We start from the raw sequence: 10,014 nt of genomic DNA, 5'->3' as shown, positions 1-10,014 counted from the left end.
ATAGATATCCACCCCCTCTGCATATCTAGATATAACGTACATTTGGGAGTTGAAAAAGGTGTCTAGCTTGGATATACGATTCCTCAAGGGACCATCTAGTTGCGAATACAAAAATAGGTTTCTACCAAACTCACAGGAAGGTAAATTTTAAATTATTTTGCCTTAATTTCCTTACAACAGGGCATTTCCTAAAACACCAATTTCTAGGAATGAAAACCCATATCTGAACATTGAACTTCCAAGGTATCGTACCATGAACATAGCATATTTAATGAAACTAATAGACCTATCTTATCTCAAAACTCTCAATAAACGTAAGATATATCCAATGGTGAGATTTAATAAGAAGGCCACGGAACATGCTTCCTTTATGAAGCTTAAGACATTACAACACTATACATGTGTGTGTAACCACAAAGTGCTCTCATTGTTCTTAAAATGACCAAATATTGTATTTTTTGATTAAATATTTATTCAACACACATTTCATGGAGTATCTCCTTATCATGTTAAGTAGATCGTAAACTCAAGTAAGGAATTGATACAACAAGGTAATAAACATATCCGATAATAAAAAAGACTTGCCATAACAGGTTAATTGAGGGGACTCAGGCCACTAGTCCCGTTCACATAAATAAATATGCAATTCATGAAGATATTAACAATCACATAGATCCATAAGCATATCATAATCATGAAGGCACATAAAGAAAATAATTCACCATGAACATGTATAAATCTCAACAACCTTCCTTAGGTAGTGTTGAACCACACATATACATATCACATATCAAACATTTTCATCATCCATGAATCGATGGACACAAGTAATTATTATTTATGCTTAACTTGAAATGGTTAGAAACTGAATGAGGGGCTTCGAATCTCCACCCAACCATAAGCCATCTACATTGTAGTCTTTCTTGTAGTTGACCACCCTTGAGCCAAATTCAGAGTTACTTCCTCAAGGGAATTTCAAATTGAGATTCAATTAAGAAAACAAGAGAGGGAATCCACTTTCTAGAAATAAGCACCACAATGAATCTCTACCTTTTCCTTCAGGATATTGAATACATTACATAAGTGGTTTATAAACTGGATTTTCAAGGAAACCATTGTAGGAGTCCATATCCCACTGTTCAGGTGGTTTATATAATTACTTAGAAAGAACTATGTGGTTTATCGACTTCCTCACCAAGAACTTACTAGTTTATCACATCGTTTCATTAAGTGCCACAATGGCTCAACTCACCTACCTAGTGGTTTATTAATGTTCCAACAAGAACCCAAGTGATTCATCATCCCGTTCAATATGCAGTAAGTGGTTTATTAGCTTATCCAATAAGCACTTAGTGACTTATTGATTTGCTAAAAAGTCACTAACATATTCAACCCTCCAGTGAGCTTCCCACTGGCCAATCAAACATAGGCACATAGTTCAATCATCGACATGATCACAAGGAATGTATTTATGTTATGAAACCAGCTCAAGAAAAGATAGAAAAGATAGATCAACGCCTTAGAATTCAGCCTCTTCGAGGGGGCAACCTCCTTTACATTACATAAATGAACAATTCTTGGATGATACAAATGAAAAGACCTCCTTTCTATATATAGGAGTCTAAGGGGTTATAACATAATCAGAGCCGACATAACAATAATAATGTAAGGGCACAATAATAACAATAGTGGGCTTCTATGGGGCACAATAGTAACAATATGGGCACTACATGGGTACATCAATATAATAAGTGGGTTATACTAATAACAATAAGGGGTTACTCTAGTAGTATAGGGGCCTAACATGCCCCTCTCCTTCAAAAAGCGTTGTCCTCAACGCTTGAGTAGTTCTTGATGCTTCTGTATAAAATTCTTGTCCTCCCATGTGGAATCTTCAGCGGGTAAGTTCTTCCACTTGATGAGATACTCTGAAATTGATCGATTTCGTAGCTGTCCGGTTCTTGTTTCTGTGACTGCTCCAGGTTCTAATATGATTATTCCTTCCTCTTCAATTTCTGGCAATATTGTTTGAATTGGGATCTTTTGCAACTTTTGAATAAGTGGCCATACTTCTTCGTCCTCCTTCCATTCATCCCTTGCTTCGTTTATCCAATCTGGTTGGATAATATAAATAGCACAAAACAATGCTTCCACATCCTCATCCTTGAAGAGTCTTCCCATTCGGTAAGGTCGCCATTTTTTATGTAGTATTGCCAACATTTCCTTCTCATAAATAGCTTGCTTGAGATGTAGCAGTAAAAATACCCAATCACCTACATCAAAACATTTTTCACTACGATGTTGATCTACCTGTTGTTTCATTTGATTTTGCACCGAAGTGACGTTATCCTTTAAAAGTTGGAGAACTTGTTGTTGATGCTCGATGTGATATTTCACTGCTTGAACCTTTTTCTTCTTGATATGTCCTTCTATCTCTAGAGTTTGAGGAGTGGTAATTTCCTCCAATCCTTTACAAGATATGGTAGGATTCATTTCTTGATGCTCGATGTGATCTTTCACTTCTTGAACATTTTTCTTCTTGATATGTCCTTCTATCTTGATAGTTTGAGGAGTGGTAATTTCGAACAAAGAATTACAAGAAATGGTTGGATTCATTTCTTCTTTCTCGATGTGATCTTTCACTTCTTGCACCTTTTTCTTCTTGATATGTCCTTCTATATTGAGAGTTTGAGGAGTGGTAATTCTTGCCAATGCTTTACAAGATATGCTCTGATTCATTTCTTCTTTCTCTGGGGTGGGTTCCTGGCGTATATCTTCTTCTTTTGATGTTTCTTGATCCTTTTCTTCCTCCTCTTCATATTCTATGTAAAATAATTTCTTCTCAGCAAACTTATGACCTTTAGTGCATTTGCTATCACAATTGTAACAAAGCCCTTTTTCTCTTTCTTCTTCCAATTGTTGTGGTGTAACCCTTGTAGGCTGTGGAAGGCTAGGAGGAACAACACGTCCATCTTTATAGTTGTGAGGGGTAGACTTCCTTGTTGCCATAATTTTACTTTCAAATATGTCACAAATCCCTTTTACTCTTTCCAATTGTTGTGGTGTTTCTCTAAAGAAGGTGTTGCTCTTTGTATCCTCATAATGTGCTATCATTTCCTCCGTGAAAATTGACCATGTAACAAGTTGTTTACGAGAACAAAGCCCTTTGTACCATAAAAATTGATCTGGTTCTAAATATGAAGATGCAATACATACCTTTTGTAACAGTTGTACACCATGTAGATCAAAATATTGCTCCATCTGAAGTATCCAATTTACCGGATCCTTGCCATCAAACTTCCTCATCTTGCTTTTTCTTGATTTTAGGAGCTCGACCTTGAAACGACTGTAATTTTGTACTTTTGGATCCTTAAGTTCTGAAATTGTGAGCTACAGTAGCCCTCTGTGTCCTCTTTCCAATGCCACTAGTCTGATCCAAATTGGATTCTCTAATAAAAAGTTATGCACAATCTCCCAAGATGACCTGATTATAGACCTTTTCAGAAGAGAAAACTTGTATGAAGTGCCACGTGTCACTGTTTCGACCTTTGGATCTAAAAATGATATAAAAATAAACTACAGTCCGTCCTCTTTCTGTACCTTCTTACGAAATTTCAATCCGATGCTCAGAAAGAAAGTTATGATGATTTTCCCCAGGTCACCTGTTTTGAATGTAATTCAGGAGTCTGCAAAAAGACCAACTTCCTCAGATCATATCTCTGCAAATTTCGCGCGAAAAGCTCTGAAATTTGGACCCAAGGTTCAGCGCGATTTCTTCTCAAATGGGTTTTTTTTTGCGACTTCTGAAACGTCATAGAAAAAAAGTTATAGCGAAAATTCCACGATGACCTGTTTGGAGCAGCGAAACCCTAGAATCCAAAGCTCTGATACCAAATGTTATGAAACCAGCTCACAAAAAGATAGAAAAGAGAGATCAACGCCTTAGAATTCAGCCTCTTCGAGGGGGCAACCTCCTTTACATTACATAAATGAACAATTCTTGGATGATACAAATGAAAAGACCTCCTTTCTATATATAGGAGTCTAAGGGGTTATAACATAATCAGAGCCGACATAACAATAATAATGTAAAGGCACAATAATAACAATAGTGGGCTTCTATGGGGCACAATAGTAACAATATGGGCACTACATGGGTACATCAATATAATAAGTGGGTTATACTAATAACAATAAGGGGTTACTCTAGTAGTATAGGGGCCTAACAATTTATAACTACATAAAATTATATTAGTTATGTTTCCTTCTCCTTCCATAGTCATTCAAGCGACTCATTGTCCCGTGCTTTATTCTTCACATTTTTCTCTCTTCACATCCTCATTCCTTGCTAGCTCTTTTTGTTCTGCATGGTTTTAATTTTCCTCTCATGTTGAATTTCTCCACATCTGGACAATCATCCTCCTTTCCTCATGTTCCATGAGGAAGGGGACAATATGAGCACATTATTCTACTCAAGTTGTCCATACCAAGACTTTACTACCTGTGGTGCAATCCATTCAATTCGCGAGGGTGACAGGAAAAGGGAAATAAATGCAGTGGGTGTGGCTTGTTTTAAACACATCACAAACAACCTTTCCTCCTCAGATCTCAGAATACATTTTGTCTCCTTTAGTTCAGCCATCATTTAAATTTTTACATAAATTACATAAACATATTCACATAATGAAATTTACATAGGGTGCAGCAATAAGGGTTGTTACATTACTATTACAATCCATGATTTACAAAATTTGTGGGCCATAGATACAAGCTTCATTTCCATATATATATATATATATATATATATATATATATATATATATATATATCTATATCTATATATATATATATATATATATATATATATATATATATATATATATATATATATATATATATATATATCTATATATATATATATATATATATATATATTCAAAGATGAATATAGATGTTAATATAAAAGTTTCTCTTAAATTTATAGTAGTTGAAATGGTTGTTGTTCATGTCATTTCATATGTAGTTAATTATGTAATGCCATTAATTTTTCTATTTTAATAGATAAGATGTATTAGTTTAGGCTGACTTTTACATTAAAGTTGTTAAATTTGTATTCACACATAGAAGAAATGATACTTTGTCTTTCATAATTAAAAATAAAATAAAAAAATCATAGTAACATATTTTAAATTTAAAATGGATAATAGATAGTATTGGTGTTTTTAATTTTTAATAATGTTATCTATTAACATATATATTTTCTAGTTTATATTAATTATTCTCTTTTTGTCAAAAAGGGTGGTAAATCTAACTAATAGAAAATTGATAGTGGGGAGCTTTGATTTTAGGAAACTTTATACAACCTAAATGATGTGTTAATGCCTTATAAGGGGTTATTGAAGTATGTTAAAAATAAACTTAAATTCTTAATACACCTCAGTAATAAGGTTTTCAGTTGTTAAATTCTGATTGGCTCTTCAGTGGGATATTAAGGATTTCTTGAAGATATGCCACCCACATTTGATAGTAAGATGAGATCATTAAAATCCTTTTGGGAAACAAACTCTTCTTAGTGACATGGTATTTTGTTGTGTTTTGGGAAATGACTAGGACATCCTTCTTCAAAGAAACCATAAATGATTTCAACACTATGAGGTTGTTTAGCAAGTTCCATGAGATGTGGCATGAGATTGTCCTTAGTGAGTTTATGGGTGAGCACATTAAAGAAAAAGTATTTTTCATTTGGTGTCTTGTCTAATTCCCTTTTCACTTCTTGATATTCTTTGGCTTTTCCTTGATTCCGAGTTGAGGTAAACCTATTGATCTTGATGATTATGTTTGCTAAGGAGTAATGCTATTGATATTGGGCCACCAATTGAGCTATCTCCTTTGTTAGCTTCTCTTGAATATTGAGAGCTTAGTTGATTTCTATAGAGTCGTAATTTAATTCATGTGCATTGAATCCAGGACATTCAATTGGGGCCTAAGGGTGTTACACAATATTTTGTTACACCTCGTATTCACTCCCTGTTCCATATCCTGACGTGCCAAAAAGTTGACTATTGTGCAGCATATCCATCATGATATACATACCAAACCCTCTGTAAAGAAGCAAAGGAAAACTGCCCTAAATCCATTTTGAAGAAGGTTGCCTAAAAACCCAATTTTTTGCATCAACACGTTTTACTCCACTACCTTCCCATGCTGATGGTAGGTTTCTCAGTTATACACTCACGCTGCTAGCATGGATTTTCATAGGAAAACTCGTGCTGAACCTCTTCTGGCAAGTTTTACCAAACTAGAGGAGAAGCTTTGCCCTCTAGAAACTATGGGAACAATGAGCTTGATATTAGTTATTGTCGATATGGTCAAGTTCTCTCATTTTAGCCTCTTGACCTTATCATCATGGGCTTTCCCCTTAAGATGTGGACCTTCCTCCATCTTTTGTGGATCCCTAACCCCCTCTCCCTTCCTATAAATTCACTCCCTTCTATTCTCAAATGTTTTGGTCATTGATTGTTGCATCCCTATGCTTAGATTATGTTTACATGCTACCCATTCTAGCTTGGAGAAGGAGTATTTGAAGAGTCTCTGATTTGACTTGGATATCCACCAAAAGGAGGTCTTCAACATCAGGGAATAGGTTGTATGCTTCCCTTTTTAGATTATTAATATATACATATGATGTTCACTTTCCATAATTGTATAAATGTTTATGCTATTAGCTTAATGTTCCTTGATTTTTTAAGTAATTTATGTTTGATGTATGCCATCTATGTTCTTGTATCTTTCATAGTACTTTGATCTTCTTTGGAGGTACCTGGATGTGAAGAACAACTAAGGAGCGAGGCCTGGAGCGAAAGATTCAAATCCATCTCCAAAGATCGAGTGATTAGCATCAGAGTGAGGTAGGCTTCTCCTTCTCTCTGCATTTGTCAAACATAAGCTAGGAAAGTGTATGTTAACTTGTTAAATTTGTTGCTAGACCCACTCATTGGGCTAGAGGCATAACCTTTGTCCATAGAGAGGATTTGAATTCACAACAAAATGGCAACTCAACTAGGGATCTTATAGCATTTTGATCCACTTTTCTCAACTATTCTCTTGATCAGTTTGACCGACCATCATGTTCTCAATTATTTTGGGTTTGTATAGGTATTCACAATGACTAGTAGTTGTCTTAGAGTGCTTAGTCTGGAAGTGTTTGTGAAATTATATTTATTTTTTTCCTTATTCCTTTCCCAACACGCTTTCTTCTTTGACAGTCACACTACCAGCATGCTATTGATCAAAATAGTCACGATGATCCCCTGTTCAGTGCCAGTTTGGCCATAATAACCACGTGATGCCTTAGATTGGAAAAACCCGAGGGTCTCTCTCTTAAAATCCAGTGTGTTTGAGCCCTTGTGGTCTTGTTTTTTCCTGCATGACTAGATTTATTAATGTTTTGGTTGATTACCTCATTTTATTAGCAAATATTTACTTCTTTTAACTTTCAAGTGTTTGAGTGCAATTGGATTGATTTTAGGGTTTATAGGTTGTTTGATTTCCACTTGCCACCTATGAGTGTCACTGAGTCTTTGATTTGTGAATGATTAGGTCTGTTCATCTAGTAAAATCACTTGAAACATTCATTTACATGAGTTTTAGTTTGTCTTGTAAAAAGTTGTTTTTGATTTGTATTAGGTCATCTTGCATTTGAAATCCATCTTTGTCATTTATCAAACATAGATTACATTGTTTGGTTTATAGACTGAAATGAGTATATTTACTTATCTATTTGAAAGAGAAAGTGAAATACATTTTCATTGAGTGCTTTTGAATTTAGTGTTACTTTGATTAATGCCTTGTTTGCATTAGGGGCTTTTGAATCAAAATCTTCATTTTCTCTTTGGTCGAAGCTTAGTTGCATGTGAGCATATGAAATCAAAGAGAACATCATATAGATAACATGCATCTTAGTAAAGTAAAAGTGAAGTGAAGTTTAGTTTCTCTTGCATTTCTCATTTGGAAAAGTTAGTGAAGGCATATTTTTTTATGCACTCTCTTGTTTGATGCATTAATTGCTTGGAATTTCTTCCCTCGTTAGTATATAATTCATTGAAATGAAAGATTTCATTTTTCTCATATAGTTGCATTCTAGGATTCAGGTGACATCATTTGAGCCCAACATTGAAACCCAATTCAAGAAAAACATTAAAATTTACTGAATTAACCTAAGGATAATTTGGAACTTAATAAGAAAATTTAGAGGTCTAGGATAGAGATGTGTTTCGGCTTCTATAAACCTAGCAACTGTCATTAACTTCCTGCATTATATCCTGGGCGTGAAATCTAATTCTAGTACGGAAATATAATAGAGGTTCTCTAGTACTCTTGGGTATATCAAAGGCACTCTAGTATTGCAAGTATATGGGAATGCTCTCACCGAACGATTATGCATTAGATATTGCTAACACAGACTTGTGCTCCATGTACCATCAAGTATATATTGGGAGACCCCACTAGGATGCTATCCTTTAACCACAGGTAACTGATTCAAATATCTTGTAAATGTGATACACCAAAGACAACATTCAAGGAGATCGATCATCGTACATTAAGTCCTTGGTTTTGGCTAAAGTGTATATAATGGTTCACGGATAATTGGTAAAACCTCTTGCCTAATACACCCTTTTTTATTTATTTCTTGTTTTTAAGTTCTAAAATTTAACTGACCATGATAACATGGCTTACCTATATAGTTATCCTTGGCCTCACGTTTCTTGATTAATAATAAATTTTAGTTGTAGGTTCAAATTAACCACCGCTTATTGTTTTTGAGAAAAGGCCATTGTGGATGAACCATCGAGTTCACCTTACATTTCCCCTTCATCATCTGACACTAAATGGTCATCACAAGGAGTTCATCCTGAGATCTCACAGTCACTTGAAGCCCACGGTCTTGAACTTGGAATTGTCTTGAGTATTCAACCCCTTTCTTATTGTCCTCTAGCTCGAGACTCATCATCTCAGGAATCTGGTCTAAAAACCTCTAAGAGTTCACAGAGATTTGTTTTATTCCCTTTGAATATGCTTTTTGATCCAATGGTTATATCTCCTCAAAAACCTTATAGTCCATACGATAATCTTGGTGTTCCTTTGGAGCTATCTCCATGATCATCTCAGATTCCCCCTTACCAACTGTTTCCACCCATGGCTTCAGAAGGTGAGTTTCCAACCTCTTCTCAAGGTCCTCTAGAAGTCTCAACCACACATACTCATGGTGTTGACAATGATTCTGAGTATGAATTCCCCCCTAAAGGTTATTCGTATGTGGGAAGTGTTGCACTTCCACCACCGCCTGAAAGAAGTGAACCTTTGTTTGCAACTTGTTATACTTCTTTATCTGAATTGATTTGAGGTACTCCAAGTGTGTATTCACTTTATCAAAATCTCATTTGTTCTTCAGGTGCCATGCCTATTTCTGGTTTGTTTGTTTCAAACGTGGCCTCTTAAATTCCTATACCGACTGTAGTTTCATCAATTCCTGTACAACTGACAGTTATGGTTGGGATAATTAATGTCCCTATAAGTTCCTCAGGTCCTCCATTAAGTGGATAATATGTGCCACCACCTATCCCACCACATGGGGGGCAATAACCACGTCTGCCTTATGTACCTCATGTTTCAGGTGGAACTTATGTGAGTGTACCTCAAACTCACGCTATCGACGCTAGTCAAAATGTTGGCAGTGTACCTTATCCTAATGGATCATGAATTCCATCTAGACCGTGCCAAATCCTATATCAATAGCCTCTTTTGGCCCAAATACCCTACCAAAAACTATACCCCACGTATGGCTCACAACAGCCTTAAAATCCACCTTTTACTCAATAGGCAGGCCCCCGAACGCAACTTGGTTGAAATCCATCATTTGGTGTATCTGGTCAAATTCAAGCTAGAACTTATCAGTATCAACCTGGAACGCAACAAATTCTAGAAGGAACTTTCCAACAAAAATAGCCTTATGTA

The sequence above is a fragment of the Pinus tabuliformis genome, chromosome X, assembly GCF_031772625.1.
Source record: "Pinus tabuliformis cultivar Carrire ecotype Pingquan chromosome X, CPIR1, whole genome shotgun sequence".
In the NCBI taxonomy this organism is placed as follows: domain Eukaryota; kingdom Viridiplantae; phylum Streptophyta; class Pinopsida; order Pinales; family Pinaceae; genus Pinus; species Pinus tabuliformis.
The sequence above is the reverse complement of the archived record's forward strand: the minus strand, read 5'-3'. Positions refer to the sequence as shown.